Raw genomic sequence first — 18,879 nt, 5'->3', positions numbered from 1 at the left:
CATCTTCAAATTGTAAATCGATTAACCATTTTTACTAACTTTTAGTTTTCATGAATTATAAATGTGGAGAAACAACTTAATTATATTTTTAGTGAGGGCATTTGCTATTTCAAAGTTTCCAAAAAGAAAAGGTCCAAAAGCGAAAAAAACAAACTCGAAAAAAATACTTCATTTGTTCCACTTGTGGCGTTGAGTGCCAAAAATCGCCAACATCGCAATGTTTGATGACTGTGAAAGTTTCCAAATGGTTCATTAAGCCGCTTAAATACGCTCCGCACACTCTGCGTGTGTATATTCGTGCGGAGTGCAGGGTACAGTTTTGTCTGATTCTCGGCGGGTGATCATTAGAATCTGAGCAACGGGAAACGGACAGAACATAGACATTAGCCCTAGTTTAGTTAATGGTGCAGGATGAACCTACCAACAAACAACACTCAAGCAAAACGTCGTGGGCATGTCTTTGGTATTGGACAAAATGCCACTTTTGACCACCAACTGGTCAACCTTCAAATATACATTCATGGATCTAATTTTAGACCGGATAAATATAGTGGGACAATTAGAGACCAAACAGTGCACAGACAAACAGTTCGATTCGAATGGACATAACCCAATATAATGGAAAGAGAAGGAAAGGTTGATAGCCTGTGTGTAAGCTAATGAATTATCTAAATTATAGGTCATCCATAAATGCTTGGGAGCCTAGCAGATGCGCTCGTTCCGCTCAAAGGAAAACACCTTGGGGAAAATCACCTATGATGACACTAACAATGACCCGTAGTCCTTCAACTGTTAACCATCGTAGGAGTTGACCTTTTCGTTCACATAGAATACCTTCTTTTATAAAAGATGCCCTCGCCGAATCGATTTCAGTTTTAGAATCAACGATTGTCAATATTTTACTGCATACGGATTTATTTGTTTGATATGATTTCTTAAGAAGTTAAAAGATTTTCTTAATAAATAAATTATTTACAATAAAGAGGTATTCGTAAAATTAGAACACAAAACATACATATTTATTATGTAATGAAATTATTTCCCTGCGATCATAACCAGATTAATAGATTACAAATTGTTTCTCAATCTTAATCTTGCAAAAAAAAACCATCAAGTCATGTAATAATTTTATAAAGTGTGACACATGTAGGGTCCAGAGGCTCTAACAGTTAAAAGTTCTTGTAAAAGTTCCCACCACTTTTTTTGTCTGACAAACATCTTTGAAGTTAAGGGGCGCAAAGTTTTGCTGCTGCGAGCAAATTCAATTGCCGCAAAAACAAAGCGAAACTTTTTAATCAGGCAAAGTTTAAGCGAATGTAAATGAGCAATAAAGTGACTTAATTTGTGCTGATGCGTAAAAAGCGAAAACATTTGTGGCTGGCATTCCTCGAGACACATTAAGGAGTCGGGGGCACTCGATCAAATCATAAAAATTACAACTCATCTTTGTACTCAGACTTTTCAGTTAATAAGTTTCTAGTGCGCTGCGAACACGATTGTTTGACTATCCAAAAATTAGATAAATAAATATTTGTCTTGCCAAAATGTTCTCTCTCTCTCCATATGAATTTTTTCTTTGTTATAAATTTATAATCGAAAAAAGAATAAATAAATAAATAACAATAAAGCAGCTGAAGTATTACCTTGGGATCATTAGCAATTCGATGAGGTCGTAGAGACAGCTAGAGATGGAGATAGAGGGTTGGAAAGAGATTGAGGTGGCGGTTTGCCACGTCATGGTCATGTCTCTGCTGAAAAATCTTTGCCAAACGAACTCGGCTCGGCTCGATTTGATTTAATTGCTTTCATTGGGTTAACCATTATTAATGAATAGGAAGAATTCTCTTTTTCGCAGTTATTATTATTATTTTTTTCCCCCTGTTTTTCTTTAGCTAACGGTCATTTGTCTGGCAGATAATGGAGATAACAAGATTTGACTTGAGATAACTATTTTTAGTGTGGGTATTTTGGAATCCAGAGATTGGGGCTAATCTCTATTTTACGCTCCAGCCCTCTCGCTTTCCTTCTCTATTGTCTTGACGTCATTGGGAAGTTCTTCTGCTGTTTGACAACCCTCCAAAATCATCTTCTTTAGTCTGAAACGCTCTCAAGTGGACTCCACTGAACAAAGCAAACATTGCCAAGTTGAAGTGCGGAAATTGAGAGTTTTTGTCTGGGAGATACCCTATAAAAGAAAATAAAGTTATCTTAATGTTCCAAGAGATAGCAGTTGTCTAAAATCTTGATTAAATGATCAAAATATTATGAAATGAGCTAAGGACAGTTGAGGAAGAGAATGGGGATATTATTTTTAAATTTAATCCTAGTTAACATAATTACACAAAGCCCCGATATGCCTGTTATATTTTAGATACAGAATATCAGCAATGTTTCAAATGACGCATTCTTCCTAGCGACAGCATCCCAATTATCAGCGTACAAAGAGTGGAAAAAACAAGAAATATTCTTTGCTTTGACAGCTTTCAGACATTTGCTGCTCTTCGTGTCCCAGTGATTAAGGTGTCAATTGGGCAAAAAATCAAAGAATCCACGCGGGAGAGGTACAGAAAACATACAGTAAACACAGTTAAGCTGACATCGAAATCACATAAGAAATGAGTTTTTAAACAACACAGCTTCGGTAGCAGCAGCCGCTATGGAAAAAATACAAATACAAAAAAATATAATAAAAATCTTAATCAAATAACGAAAAATGGTTACGCGCAAGGCCCCCGAAAAAGCGAGTGTGTGTGAGTAGATAGAGGTTCGATATGCCACAGGGAGGCGGAGAAAAGAGGGGCTGTGGGGTATGATAAAGCAGCTAAGCAAATAAATCAATAATGAAAATATTAGAGGCGACAGGTTCACAAAGTGTTTTATATGATTTGTGGCCCACTAGCTCTGTCCCTCTCTTCGGTTTTTTCGGCCAACAAAAAAAAAAGTTACTGGGAATAATAGCCAAGAACAACAAATAGATGCCAACCGGTTCTCAAGAGATTTCACGCGTGAGTCGTTAAACGTCAATTAAAGCTTAATGCGATGTCCGAAAAATGAGCAGCAGAAATCGGGGCTCAAGTTTTTTCTGTCGATCTTTTCGCTCAGCACGTGAAGCAGAAAATTCACTGAAAGTTGCGCATGCTCGGTTATGATCAGTGGTAATACGACAGCCCCCCTTTATATCACACCCCCTCAGCGATCGTGCGTTTAACTGTTAACAAATCGTGCACACGCTGATGTCATATACCGCCATCGCCCCTCTCGCTCTTCCTCCCAATCTCGCTCTTATCGCTGGTGTGATGTCATTATGCAGCCGCCGCTGATGCACTGTGCAAAATATCACCACAACTGGTCATCGATTTGGAATTTTTCCTTGTCAAAGGGGATTACAACTACAACCTTTTAGTAATAAATTTATATTGTCGATCTTTTATTACTCGAACTCTAGGTAAACAATACAACATATATTATAAGATAATAAAAAAATTCAACACTTGAACCCTTATCTATTTTATTATTAAATTAATTGCGTTTCTAGGTGAATACTTTAGGAATGAATCTTTAACAAATTATGTTTATTGAACAATATTTGAATTATTTCTTCCAGTGATCAAATAATAAGATTTTTCCCAGTGTGATTGCGATTATTGTTGCAAAAAGGCACGCTCTCTCTGGGGATCTCGCTCTCTGTTTTACCCTCGCTCTCTTGGTTTCTCTCCGAGTTAATTCTAATTGGATTGTGTGCGGTTCAAACCGGGAATTGTTGACTTTTTCTCATGTTTGTTTATCACTTTTGTCGCTTGCTCTGCTTGCGTTACAGTGCAGCCTGCCTAAGAGCATCTATGGATGAGGGCCCTACCGTATGGGTGACATTACCGAAGCATTCCTGTGGCCCGTATCACTTTATCTGCTCATTCTAGTTGTCTCACTGGCAATAAATGCTAATTTACAGCATTTGGAATTTACACGTGACTTTAGTTGAGTGTCTCTATCTCTTTTCAACATTTGGAAACACTCATGTGTGTTGTGGTGTTGATTAAATGAGTTGTTGTTGTTTCGTTGATTTTCCATTGTTTGCTCCCTTTGTTATTGACTCTAAATATTACGCATACGACGCGTGTGATGACAAAACAACCATCTCTCAGATGGTGTAATGCAAACAAACCTTATTCAATCTTTAAGATTTTCAGTAAACAAAGAATATACTTCTATCCATTAAATTTCATAAGTGAACCTTATCATGAAATATTTATAAATTGTTCTTGGCAAAAAACTGTTTATTTTTTAAACTTTGTAAGAGAATTTCTTGTTATCTTTTAAAATTCAGTACATTGCACTTTATAAACCACATAACTTCCTATTGGAAAGTAATGAGTGTAAGGAAACCCCTTCCCTTAATTCTATATTCTTAACCCACCCTGCAATAGTGATTCAGCTTTTCCGGCATCCGTGCTTATCTAATTTTCTTCACATTTTCCTCGCATTGCACAACATGTTTGTTGTGAAAATCCATAAACTAATTAAACAAGGCAAAGGGTTGAGGGAACATGAAATAACCAAACGTTGTTTGTTGTATTATATCACCGAATTAGTTTAGTTTTCCTCAGTTTCCCGCCAATTTCCCCGGCATAATGGGCTATTGCGCTACAGGGGAAAAAGTGCCCCTAAGCAATACATTGTTGGTTTCAAAGGTTGTTTTTAAACGTTATCCCCTGCATATTATCTAGAAATTAAACAATTTGTGACGTGCCAGCTTTAATTGCCCTGGCTTACCGTGTTCATTATTGCTGCCAGCGTGTTTGCCAGATTTCCCTTCCTCCGCTTCGCGTGGTTATGTCTTCAAGGTCGCCGGCGACAGTGGGTGCAGATTGCATTGAACTTGAACCAGGGGGTTGGTCTAGGTTGGTCGATTCGCTCACTGGCTGCCAACTGGGGGCGTGTTCTCTTTCATTTTCGCGGTGCGTGCCCACTACTCACACAGATACCCAGACCAACACTCGAACAAGCACCCACACTTTCACTCAAAAAGTGCATACATACAGGCGCTTGAGCTGAAATCTCTATGCTTTTGCACTCAACGCCTGTGGGGTATGCAATGGAATTTTTGAATTACCCACTCCTGCGGGGCCTGTGTGTGTTTGTGTGTGTATGTCTGGGGTAATGCATAAATTAATTGAATATTCAAATATTGCACTTTTTGTAGCCAAACCACTGACGTCAGTTGGGGGATTTCACAAAGGCGGCTGGGGAAACGCTTCAACTTTAAACTTTCCGCCTATATTTAGCATCTAAAAAAAGAACAAACAGAGGAGAAAGTTTTTTATACAGCTACTATAAATATTTTTCTTAAATTGTTTTTTTTTGCTCGCTTTTGGCAGTGTTCCAAGAGGGCAGCCTCGAAAGTGTTGCCTACTTTTTGACGTACATTTTCGGGTATTCCTTTTTTCGTTGTATTGCTGCAGTCATTTCTTAGAAGCTAAAGGGTGTAGGGGATACTTATCAAAACACTTAATTCAATAAAGCCTCAAAACCGCGCTAGCAACAAAAGGAAAGCCGCACGACAACCACAAATCCCATTTCCTGCGACATTTCCACAGAAACTGCAAGTGAAACTCGAAATTGAAACGCAAACCAAAAGTCAAAGCACATTATGAATGCAAAGCACATTCCGCCTGCATTTGACGGCATTTACCCCGGAGGTAGACCTTTCTTGAAGTTCCCTCCTGCGTATTTTCTGAGTCTAGTACCTTTAAATCAGTCCTTACCCGACTTTTGGAGTACACTACGTAAGTTATGGGTAGATTTTAGTTTCGATTGATAACTATTTGTAAAGAAATTAATAAGTTGGAATGGCTAACATTGTAAGAGTTGTGAGCAATAAACTAGAAACATATACAAAGGTGTATTTAAATGTGTATTCTATTAGTGTTTTCTTTTGTTAATAGTTGTTTTGTTTAAAGTAAGCTTCATTAAAGTAATAAAATATATGCTTAGGATATTATTTATACTTTTTAAGATGCTTAAATACAATGTATTACATCTTTATAAAGTAAAAATGCAAATGATCCCCTAGACATACATTTAATATATGTCAAATATACGCCCATATCAGTTTTGGTCAACTTTTTTGTTCATATTTACTATTGCTTAGGGTTTCTACACTTCGGTGTGTCGTTCTACCTTTACCTTGTTGATTTACCTTCCTACTTTGTTTATCAATTTGCAACTGCCGCCGCGAATCGAGAATGCAAAACACAAAGGCAAAGTCAAAGTCAGATTTTGCCACCTGTCAGTGCCAGGGATTGCCACATTCCCATTCCTCCATGCCAGGCCCAATCCCCGACCCAATCTCCGACCCATTCCCTATTCCAATTCCAAACCCACTCACATTCACATTCACCAGGGCATTATGACCAGCTCGTTTCAAGGACATTTTGTATGCGTCAAATGGCGTAACGTCCGTCGTAACGTCCGTCGTAACCCTCTGTCCGTTCTAACTTTTTAGCATTTGCATGGGAAAAACTGGCCATAGCGAAAGTGAAGTTTTGTCGGCGAGTCACGACTTTTTGGCCGTGGTCTACGACAACAACTAAGCACTGCATTTGCATTCAGAGTTATTCTTTTCGCTTCTATCTGACTGTCGCAGCGGAAATTCTCCAACTCTTTCCCCTTTTTCCGCCAATTGATTGACGCCGCACGCAGTTTGAATAGTTGATGCCCTGGAAACGGCAAATAAATTGGTTTATCTAACCAAAACACACAAATGTTTTACTTCTTTTAGCCATAAAAATAAATTGCTAATTTTTCGTGCTGCTTCTGCCGTGCAGTGCGATTTTCACGCTTCAATTTTCAATCTTCAATCTTCATAAATGGGCAAATTCGAAGGGTGCCAAGCACCTGATGGTACTTCAGCATAGAATCGGGTTACCTATCGGCTATATCTTTTTGTGTCCCTGTGTGTATTTGTATGCAAATATGTTGTCTATATCCACTTTTTCTGTGCGGTTTTGACAGGCAATGTAAGTTATTGGTTTTTAATGCGCCTCTCGTGCGCAGTAAAATTGTGAAAGGGGATGAATTTGTGGGTATATATGTTTTTGAAAGGCCCATCAATAACGATGATGGTTTGCAAAGAAGCGAAGGTTTCAGAAGGCATATTATGCAAATATGCAAATTACACGTGAATTACCAAAACATATTGAACTATGTATTTTGAATTTGTAAAAGCCGAAATGTACATGTAATTTAAAACTCGGAATTCGATTTAATTAACTCCATTTATCTGTAGGAATTTATAGTGAAACTGAAATCCTATTAAATAAATGTGCTTTGTGGCTAGAATGATAGATTATAAATTAAAGAATAGAATTTATGTTAAATCCTTTATCTAATTTTATGGCTGCCAACAGTGAAATTGGAACTACTGCAGTTATTTGCTTCGAAAATGTACAACCATTCGCTCATTAAATCGCCAGCCTCAACCCATTCGGAAAATGATGGTGTGCCTTTGGTACTTCTCTGCTTACTTCACTGAATTGATTACAGCAAATGGGCGGAGTTAGGTGGTTGTGGGGGCGGGGTCTAACCCTTTGGGTCCGATATTGTTAATGCTGTCGCAAGCTTCCAGTTCAATAGGGCGCAAAGCGAACATTCTGTTCGTATTTAATCATTTAACGCCTCATTAATTCATCACTTTCAATCAAATTTTACGCTCATATACATTTTTCCATAGCCGTAAACGCAGGTGAGTATCTGTGTGAGTTTCCCTTTGCCACACTGTGTGTGTGTGTGTGGGTGTGTGTGGATGTAAGTGCGACCAGGAATCGCTTCATTGGCCACAGTAACCCGTGATTAAATTGCTTTTGCTCACCGTCGCCCTCGCGGTTTTAGCAGCGTTGAACTCATTGAGTTTTCCTTTAATTTTTCAACTTTTGCAGCATTAAATTTAACTTTGGCCCTTCCCCGAAAAGCATTGCATACTTGGGGGCGCACCTCCTTTGTGGCCACAACTTTGGTTCACACGTTTATTGGCCGTGTGACAAAAGGGCCAAGAAGTGGTTTACATAAAAAGAATTCCCATCCGGAATCTGCACAAATTTCGTGGAATCTTTATGCAATTCAGGATGGTGAATGAGTGATTTCATTAATGGCTAGCTTTTGTGGAACAAAAATTTGTATGTTTTCGCGAGCGCTGACACCTCAGCGTGGCATACAAAATTTCAGTTGGCTAAAAGGATTTCCTGCCCGACAGTCAACACAAAAAATCGAACGTTTGGCATTCGTTATTTGCGGATTCTGCCAACTCAGCCAACACATTTCACTAGCTGCCTTGCCTTCTGCTGTTTTAAAAATAACTCCTTGTTTTGTGGAATTCCATGGAAATCATGCACATGGGAAAATGTAAAAATATTGATGTTTTCAGTGCTAATTTTAACTGATACTCTGCGGCCGGCCATCGAGTGGGAAAATTAGCTGCCTAGCCAGCCCCCCCAGAGAAACTAAACGCAACCAGAGTTAGGGATCTGCGGAGGATACTTTGTATATATATATATGTATATAATACCCAGTGGATATTTTTGCGGGCCATGAGGTGTTTGGTGTTCGGTGTGTGGGAAGCGCTGCCCCTTGGCCCCTGGCCGCGGTTATAAATATAAGTGAACATTTATTTAAAAATCATCGCACTTCCAATTCCAATGCAGCAGCCATGCCGCACAGGCGGCCCCACGAAAACAGATGCTCAGAATTTCCTTTCTTTTAGTTGAAGGAGATCGCCGGTCAAAGCAACAACATGGCACAGCACAACAGCACAACAGCACAAAACAGAGCAGATCAGAACAGCACTGAAGAACACTAAAGAACACTGAACAGAAGCCGTAGACGACCAAAATACTTGTACAATAACAAAACAAATCAAAAACGAATGCCGCGAACCAAGCCCAAAAATAATACAATTCTAAAATATATCTCTCAGTGTGCGGCTGCCTATCGCTGTGTGTGTGGCTTTTCGATTTATTTCCGACCGATCGGTCGGATTGAAGAGTTAAGAGCTTTATTAGCAAATCGTTCGGGCAGTCAAACGCGCGCGTCTTGTGGATTCCTCGGTGGATATCGGACTGTCGATATCTGAAATCTGTTAAAATCGAAAACAAATGTAATTGTTAAACAAGTTGTCGTATTCCTGCAATGATTTTTTATCAAGTATCAATGAAAATTCTTACAAGAATCTTTTTAACAAGGGATAATTTCATTTTATGTTGCAAATTTATCGTGTAGCATCAATAGCGCAGTGTTTAGCGCAGTCAGCTTAGCGTTTGTTTCTTTTTTAAGAAAAACAATAGTATGCCTAAGATTTTCTAAAAGTATAAGAAACAATCTTCTAACTGAAAGTCCTTGTTCCGTAGCCAACCCTTCGCCACGTTCCATTTAAACGCTTTGCTTGCCTGTTGAATACATAATTGGCCGCTTAATACGATTTGGCCATAATCTGATTAGCTTCTTCTTGCCAAAACATAAAAAGGCAAACACACAGAACCCCACGCAGCCGTGTTTTCTGGCATCCTTGGATGCTGTTCAGAAAGCCGCCACAAGTCGGCGAAAGAAATCCTTTGTGCACACACTCCCACAAAGGAAAACACACACACAAACACACAGCAGTAGCACTCAATCACTTCCATGAAAACGCCATTAAATCGCTTGGAGAGCGCTTTGGCGACGCTTAGCTGGAAAGCTCATCAAAAAGAGATTCTGCGGCGCGGGGGAATCCCCAGAGAATGGGGCTTTGGGCGCTAGTCAAAAGATGATTTCTGCGCCTTGTTGGCGGCATTATTATCTTATTTCGGGTTACCTCTAATTTTAAAATGGCTCAAACGCAAACAAACAAACAAACCAACGCAAGATGAACCGAACTGAACCGTATAGAACAGAACAAAACGGATCCGAGCAAAACGAAACGGAACAGCAGCAGAAGAAACAAAAAGCGTTTTTTATAGAACATTTATTTATAATTATACATTCTCGGTGTATATGCGATTTTCTGCGCCAGTAAAGTGAAGTGTAGGAAATATACAAACGTCTATACCTCCTCGCACATATATAGATTCTTGTACAATATTTTCATTTCCAATCCTCAATCCGAATCAATCGGCTCGTCTCGCTAGTGTCCTCCCACTTTATCGTTATAATCGTTACAATCGAAACAATCGCAATCGATCAGCGGTTAGTGTGAGTGAATGGGAGTCCATTAAACACCCCAAGAGCGGATAATTTCATCCAGTTAAGTGCAATATTTCTGTCATAAGTCGTGAAATTTCCCAAAATAAAGTGAAAACATCTGTTTGCGAAGAAAAGAAAAGAGAAATAAATTAAGAATCGCAACTCAACATGTTGAAGAAAGTCGGCAACATGTTGCCAGCGAGTGTTGTGCGAGTTCGCCGCCAGATGTCGTTCTTTTGGATATTACCCGCCAGAGAGCGACAATCTCACGATCGGTTGCAGCTTAAGCCAGTGCCCAGCAGGTGGCGCCAGCAGCTACTCGCAAGAATGTAAGCAAAAAATTAAACGAGCAAAAAATCGTTCTCCCTAAAGGGGGGAAAAGCGAGGAAAACCCCTCGAGGTTTTCCCGCAAAAGCAGCTTAGCATGAAAAGCTTATCACCTAATACCTCTAGGCTAGAGTGGCAACTAGGAAAACAATAAGATGCGGTCGGATTTGTGGCTGACTGGAGGCTGAGACCCGTCAATCACTTGAGAGGGCGAGAGGAGAGCTCTTGAACAATTTCCGTTTCCGCTGGGAAATTCAATATTCCTTCTATTGTGAACCCACTCCATCTACTCTTCATGATTTTGCTTACTCTGTCCCGACACTTCGTTCTATATGCTCCTATAGGAGATATAACTAAAAATATTCCTTGTGCCCCCTTTTTTTTGCTCTATCTGTTTTGCTTTAATGCAAAAAACACTTCCATTTCAAAAGTTCCAATAGGGTATAAAAATTTTTTATGTTTTATTTAATTGTTTTTTAAACTAACCAAGTTCATAACAATTATTAAGTTTTATTTTAATGTTAATGTTTTATTTTAAAGTTACTGTTGCTGCTTCATTAAAAATAATTAAAATGATATACTGCTGTTGCTTTATTAAAAATAATTAATTTGACATCTATGCTTCCTGTTTTAATAGAATTAAAGCATACGAAAGAGATTTAGTTTAGAGTAGCCAACTCTCGGTTTCCCCAAACAATTTGGATTATATGTTGTTTGGTTTTTCGTTATGTTGTTTCTAAAATGCAAAAAGTTGTTTATTTACGCAAATTTTTGTAGACTTTGGCCGACAGCCAACCATTACAAATGCTCAAAATTGAAAAACTGAAAATGGCACGAAAAAGCCAGCCAATGAGTTTGGTCAAAAAACAATAATAACAAGTATTACAAATTCAACTGACTGGAATTTAACTCTTATATATATCATTCAAATAGTTTTAAAAACGAAATAATAATGGCTGATTTCCAAAATAATTATCAAATAAATTTTGACTTTTTGACACAGAAAAATAGCGTTTCAATGTATGGGAAATATAGAATCTTATAGAAATCATGGCGTAGTGGGCGTTAGGGAATGTTAAAGGTATAGAAGATATATGTCATCAATGGGGAAAGAGAGAAAAGAAGGGGCGGCAAGAGGGAATTAAAGAGGTGGGAAACGTGGAAAAATATTGAGGGGAAATTTATGAGAGACAACTGCCAGCTGAATCTGTTTGATGTTTACTTTTTTCGTATCTCGGCGATAAAGACTTGCCAATACCCTAGACCAAAAGGATTGTGTGATGATTTGGGGAAACTCATTTTAATTGGGATGAAACTGAAGGGCTTCAATGACTTGGCTTTAAAGTACACAAAACCATGGACCGAAAACAATTGTTAACTTTAAAAGACTACTGGAATTTTGTGCGTCTGTTTTTTGGAGTTTTAATTTTTATGAAGTGGCCACAGGAGGTGGCAGTCTGTGGCACTCCATAGGTAGCCATTTCATTGGAAATTCCATGGCAACGCAACAATGGCATCTCCGCAAACACACGCTACTCCCGGGAAACCCATGATATACAGAAAGCTGATCAAGTCTATGGCAACCTGGGTGGATGGGGAAGCAGCAGCCTCCGATTGTCTGCTGCTGGGGATGTGAATGTGGCTGTGGCTGTGGATGTGGCTGTTGCCGTTGTCGCTGAAGCATTTCATTAGCCACCCACGCATTCTGACACTCACAACCACAGCCCGCAGATACAAATACACATACACATAGTCCGATACAGCTGCAGATACAGATACTGCTATCGCCGCAGAGATACTCCGTATTTGTGTGGGCGTTTGTTGAGCACAGCACGCGCGCATTTCCCTCAACACAAGAGAATCCTGCAAGTGACTATCTGCCATCCCAAATGCCACCCCCCTTAAACCCCTCCGGAAAAACCTCACGACTTGTTGCATTTTTTGTAGGCTCGTCACAGCGGGGGATTCACATTTGCGCACATTTCACCTGAAAAGATACAAATGTTTTTTATGCAATGATTAATATCGGTCCTTATTTCACTTGCAGTTACACAACAAATCTCAGGTGGAAGCGGCAGCGGCAGCGTCAACGTCGATGTCAGTTCCCATAAACTGCATACAATAAACCAATGTACAAATCCATAATATAGCGAATCTACGCGGGTTTTCTAGAACTATACACAAATATCCACAGGATGGCCGTAGATCCGTAGAGCACGGGCCATAGATCTACTTTTGGAGAGAAAACTGCAGGGTCAGTTGGCTCCCGAATTAGGTAAGTCCACTAGGTAATGTACTACTTTAATTGAAGAGGCTATCATACTGGCAATTTAAGTTTTGATGTAAAAAGTATCTTGGTTACAAGAGCGGATAAGGTTTCTGTAGATCTGGTTTCTTATTTCACATTAAGTTTTTAAAATTTCAAAATAAAACCTTTGACATTATAAAAGGGGGAACATTATGTTGTTACTCTTGTAAAAATAAATTGTTAGATTCTTCGCATATGTTTTAATTCGAAAAATAAAACATTTGACATTATAGAAAGGGGGACATTATGTTAATACTTTTGTCAAATCTAATTGTTTGTTTTTGTTTTCTTTTTGTTTTAAATTGTTGAGTTTTAAACTCACTATTATAAAAGGGAGACTAATACATATACTTAAAGCAGAGTCTTTCAAATTGTTTTCTTAGATTTGTTGCAACTAGACCCACATGGTAAAACATATCTTCGTTATATGTATTATTAATCATTTTTAAGAATTTTCATTTTAGTAGATATTTTTTGTATTGTCTCGCAGACCTGTATGAACTGGTATAATACTTTGTTGTGATGCTGTATTCAGTGTTGTATCCAATTCGTTGCGAACTATGTAGCTTTCTTGGCTAGCGAGCGGAATTCTGGGCAGTCCGCGATTACGAATACCAGATCGAACAAGACCTACAACAACAGCTGCGTATGCGTGATACGCACAAACACACTGGCACACACAGGCACACTCACTCGCACAGTCATCCGAGTATCCAATACCATACTCTTTGGTCTTTCAATTAACGTGAAACATTTTCGCCAAGAATGTTTCCCTCCCTTTTGCCATGGAAACGCCGAGGGCCGCGGGAAAAATTCTAAAGGAAAGCAAAGCATTGTGTTACATAGTTCCGTGCAGATATTGATGGTTTTGAATTGCAGGGCAGCACGAGCAGCAGCATTTGCAACTAATTAAATATCAGCCGAGCTTTCACTGTGCATTAACATTTTTTTTCTTTGAGCATCATATCGAACGTCATTGAATTTTTCCTCCTGTCTCGCCCTCTCTCGCTCGCTTTCTTTTTTATATGTTCAGGGAATCATCGAGTATTCAAGCACGCGTCTCCCAAATGTATACACATCGGCGTGCGTATAGAGTATATACATATATACATATGATGTATATTCTTGAGAGTAGGGGGCCGGAGAAATTCACCTGAAGATGAAATTTGTTTTCCTCGCCCTGCGTTTGGTTCCTTTTTGTTTACGCTCGATAATTGCACTCGACGACCGCAATAAAGGGAAATTAAAGTTTCCCTTTGCCGGTACTTCAACCCCCCACCTCCGCACCCCATTTTCCGACCCTCTTTGACATTTGTGCAGTTTTTGCTTGACGTCGTCGTCGTCGTCCCGTTCCCTGTCATTTCATTTGCAGCTTTAAGTATTTTGGCCGCGGGCCAAAATGTTTTTCATGTCTTGTTGTCGCCATGCCACAGTCACACATACACACTCGCACACTCACACACTCACAATCACCGGCAGCAGGCGAGAGGGACAGTTAGTGATTAAGCGTGAAAATATCAGATCCATCCCATCCATGGGGTACAGCAACCGCAGCAACAGTAGCCAGCAAAACAAAAAAAAATAACAAAAAAAAAATACAACTAAAAAAACTACCAACAATTTCTAGTTTTCTGCAACATTCTGCGGCTCTTCGTCTCTTGTTTTCTTTATTTTCGCTTTTCGGTTTTGGCAAGTGCTGTATGCAAATTAAAATTGTTTTAGCGTAGATAAAATGTAATGTTGAGGGGAGCATGCCAAAAGAAATGAATTTAATTCAATTTGAAAATGATCCAATTCAATTGCGAGGAAATCGAGATTGTTTCGGTGCAAATACAAATTTTATGGGTCCTTTGGTCTTTCCATTTCATAAAATAAAAAAAGACTTTCACCACAGTACATGGGGGCAACAACCAAAAAACAAATCAAACGACTTTTTTTCAAAACTAAAAAATAGATTGTTGTTATATATTAACGCTTGAAAATAATTACATTGATACAAAGAGGACTTTAGGACCGTTCTTTCATATTGTTATTAATTTTAATTTTAAATAGATAAAATATATATATTGTTTTTAAAAAAATACTGATAGAAGTATTTCTTGAAACGCTAGGATATAATATATTTGAAAAAAGAATTTAAAGGATCGTTTAATCGTATGATTTCTTTTGCTTATACATTTTAAGATCTAAAGATTGATATTGATATGTTTCGGTTAAATTAATAAAGTATACATTTTATGTACATGTTAGTTTGTTTAAAAAAAGTTATTAATGAAATAAATAAATTTATTATTATCTTATATTAGTTTCTGTTTTATAAATATGTTTAATTTTTATTGCTGCACCTGAAGATATGGTCAGATATCTAGAAACGCCAAAGACAAAAAGCGAATTGGTGCATTCCGTGGCGTGTTTTTCAATTCATTTGTTGTTTCCTACCAATATCGCATAGCTCCGGATCATATATCGATCTAAAGCGCACACATATAGACTTTACGATTTCCATGTGCTTTCCGCTGTCGGGATTATCCAGCTAGCCAGTCAAGAAATACGAGCAAAGGGGCCAATACTGCGATATGGCCTGGCCCCAACAAAAAGAAGATATATACACAGATATTTGTTTATACGGAATGTCAGTATAACAAACAGTGGCATCCTCTCGCTCGCTTCTTTCCTCTTTCCTCTTCGTTTGAATCTGTATCTGTATCTGCATCTGTAAACGTATCTGTATCTGTATCTGTATCCGTCCATATGTGTATCTGCAGCTGCGCAATTGGCGACGACAGACATCAGACGCTGTTAGCTGACATGGACAGCAACTGGTAGAGCGGACAATATAGGATATATAGTAGCAGAGGAGGAGAAGGAGAAGGAGGAGGAGCAGAAACCGCATGTGTCTTCTTTTTGCAGTTACACATCGAGGCGCTTTCGTAACGCATTTTGGCAGCACCTGTCTTCCCCGTCCACTGTTTTTCACCACCCCTTTCTTCCCCACACGGGAGCAGCCATTGCAAAATCTTGTGTAAAAAGATTGGAAAATTTCGAAAGAGAAGAATTGCTGAAGAAAACTGAAATTTAATCAGCGAACCCATACCAATGTAGTTTGGCAGGGGCTCGAGTGTAACTGTGGGGAAGAAAGGCGAGGGGAAGACTCATACGTGTACACCGCGAGAGGGACCAAAGCAGCGTAGCGTAATGTGAGTACACACACCAACGTAGATCGTAGAGAGAGGTGTGTAGAATGGGTGGAAAAAAGGGGGGGAAGACTGGCGATCGAGGCGAGCACTTTGTCTATATTTAGACCGAAATGCAAATGGCGTCAGCACTCACACACACACACAAACACACACTCATACTCGCGAAGGCAGGCGAGAGGTGGGTTCCGCTGAGGTGAGTTTTTTTTGTTCGATTTTTGCGCATGCGCTCATTTCCCCAGTGATCGCCATTTTGAATATCGCTGATCGTGATACAGACAAAAACGAAAACAACAGAAAATCAAAATCAGCCAGAGAAGAGACAAAAAACTAAATTCAAAATCTCTATAGATTTTTATAGATTTTCCCTCGTTGGCCATAACTAAATTTAAGATTTTGTTTTGGTTTTTGTTTTAAATTTAACTTGTGAATGAACTGGCCAGCGGATCAGAGACAACAACAACAGGTAGCCACCCCCTTTGAGACGCCCAAATATTATCAATTTTCTGCAAGCGCCAAGTAAACAATCGATTCGAACCGAAAATGTTATTGGCCCGAGTTTTATTTTTACAGAAAACGCGCGGGCACGTGCCGCGGCTAAAATCGTACCACGAACAGCTATAGCCATACAGCCACATTCGTAGATGCGGTTATAGATATAGTTCTCTGCGTTTGCATCATCATCATTGTCAGTCTGTCTGCTGGTCTGGTTCTGCTGGTTCCCATGTTTATACCGATTTAAGATTTTATGTTTGCTTTTCCTATCGGTTTCTATATGTTCCATATTGCTCTGCTGTTTTGCATTACCACTCGTCTGGGTGGTCCAGAAAATGCAGACAGACAATCTGGCCCCCCCAATCGAAAAACGGAGGCTGGACTGGCTGTTTTGATTGTTCCTTTTTAGGAAAACATTTTGAAAATGTAGCATGAGTAACCCATCCTACCTGTGGTACATTAATCACTAGTTATGAACATCTTGAAAGGAAAAACTAACAAGTTAGTCGCATACGTACGCCTGTTAACAAATGTCTCTAACTTCTAACAAATACTTGACAAACTAATAGACATCCTAGATATAAATCACATTTGGAGTTCACAGGGTTTTTTTTTGGAATAAGTACGATCTTGATTCATTCCTTACCAACTCAATCGCGAAAATCCAAATTTCCAATAGTCCTATGGATCTCCAAGGCATCCTCTTGTCTATATATAGCTTCCCCGCCCCTCGATCAATTGTTTTTCTATCCCATTTTCTCCCGTCCCAGCTGTGTAACCCCAAACCGAATATGACAAACAGAATTATTGAAAAATTATGATTTCTTGAGCATGTCCCCAAAGGCGTGTCGAACAGCGAGGGACACACAGCACACATAGGTGGGCTGGACGGGGGGTGTGACCATGGCCAAAGGATTGTCTGTACTCCTCGGTGCCCGGTTTCCGAGTGCATTCCTCCCTGTGTCGAGTGGGATTTACAGATATACAGAGCCGCGTATTTGTACCTTCGGCCGCACGATCCCCAATGGAAAGAAAAAAGCCACGTAGAGCACGCGTGGTGCGGTGCTGCCAAGAGATTTGCCATGGATTACCCCTCGGCTTCAGTTGGTTCTTCTCGGATATATGTATGTATGTGCCCCGCTCAGTTTACTAATTGCTTCCGTTTGCCGATGCTACGAGTGCTACGGGTGCTACGAGTGCTACGGGTGCTACGGCTGCCCGAAGTTTTCAGGGGTCTAGAGAGACTCATTTTAATTGCATTTCTTTTAACGGTAACATCAGTGGCAGCAGTTTGCCTCCTTCCCATGCCAAACACCGCTCCCCCTCCTCCTTTTGGCTGCCTGTCAGTCTGGGCGACGGTCTGACGGTCTGATGGTCTGATGGTCTGATATTCTGATGCCCCGCCACGTCAATAACATTTGCGTACGGCAGAGATGCATGTCGGTGAACCTATCCGTGTGTGTGTGTGTGTGTGCTGCTTCAGGGGTGTAGGCTCGGAGGGGTTTTCTAAACTTCCAAGTCCCTGAATCCCTCTATAGAGATATTTCCCTATATTTTCCCTCTAAAACATTATGTTTCCTTACCAAATGCTTAACCCCCTTGAACTACGTCTATGTCTTGGCTTTGTTGTACTTTCGGGTACCCAATAAGTAAAAAAATCAAAGGAAACATTGCGAGTACTTGCACAAAAATACAAACATATGTAGGTATATTGTGCGTACTCACATAAACTACACTAAGAATATATAGTTCTTTATAGAGATAAGAAATAAAAAAAAATTAAAACTCAAGAGTTCCTTAAAAATAAAAAAACAAAAATAGATCTATTGTGTTTGCTGGAAGAACTTTTGCAATTTGGAATAACTTTTAAAAATAATACAACATAATAAAAGGAACAGTTATTTTATTTTTTGTTCTTTTAAGAATACTAACCTTAAGCCAATGATGCAATTTTAAACCATTCTGCTTTTTTCATCGCTTTCCATTGTACTTTTTTTCTCGAAGTGTATGGAAAACCATAAGATGTTTCTACATCGATGCGCCTTATGGCCGCTGCTGCCGCTTCAGTTGGCTTTAGGTGAGAAAGACAACAATAAAATGTGGCTGCAGGCTCCTGCACAAAAACAGAAACAGAATCAGAAACAGAATCAGAAACAGAATCAGAAACAGACGCACACGGGGCTCAAGTGGCCCGGGTTGCTCCATTCCGATGCCCAGACATTCCCGGCCAGAGAATCCGCACTCGAATAGAATGTTATGCTAGATATGCCATTTGACTTCTGGCTCGGCAACTGCAACTGGCAGACCAGGAAACGGTCTGCATCGCCATCCAAATCAGCCAAGGCA

The 18,879-nt window shown here is 39.5% G+C and overlaps 1 protein-coding gene and 1 long non-coding RNA gene across 13 annotated transcripts in view; one reads left to right on the top strand and one right to left on the bottom strand.

Moving 5' to 3' along the window:
• Nucleotides 1-18,879, top strand: part of LOC108141337 (myocyte-specific enhancer factor 2) — a 45,937-nt gene that overhangs the window by 6,240 nt on the left and 20,818 nt on the right. For all 12 annotated transcript variants that reach the window (XM_017264644.2, XM_017264643.2, XM_041707322.1 and 9 more), the window contains exon 2: nucleotides 12,584-12,811. The gene's annotated coding sequence lies outside the window, so the exon portion shown is untranslated. The remainder of the gene's footprint in view (nucleotides 1-12,583; nucleotides 12,812-18,879) is intronic.
• On the bottom strand, nucleotides 1,575-5,272 carry LOC121466819. Its single transcript, XR_005977003.1, has 3 exons — nucleotides 5,214-5,272; nucleotides 4,771-5,149; nucleotides 1,575-2,185 (listed from the first exon to the last, which is right to left on the bottom strand). It is a non-coding gene; the product is annotated as an uncharacterized LOC121466819 (long non-coding RNA).

This window comes from Drosophila elegans, unplaced genomic scaffold, assembly GCF_018152505.1.
Source record: "Drosophila elegans isolate 14027-0461.03 unplaced genomic scaffold, ASM1815250v1 contig_183, whole genome shotgun sequence".
Taxonomy (NCBI): Eukaryota; Metazoa; Arthropoda; class Insecta; order Diptera; family Drosophilidae; genus Drosophila; species Drosophila elegans.
Note: the sequence above shows the minus strand (reverse complement) of the source record. Positions and strands in the feature narration are given on the sequence as shown.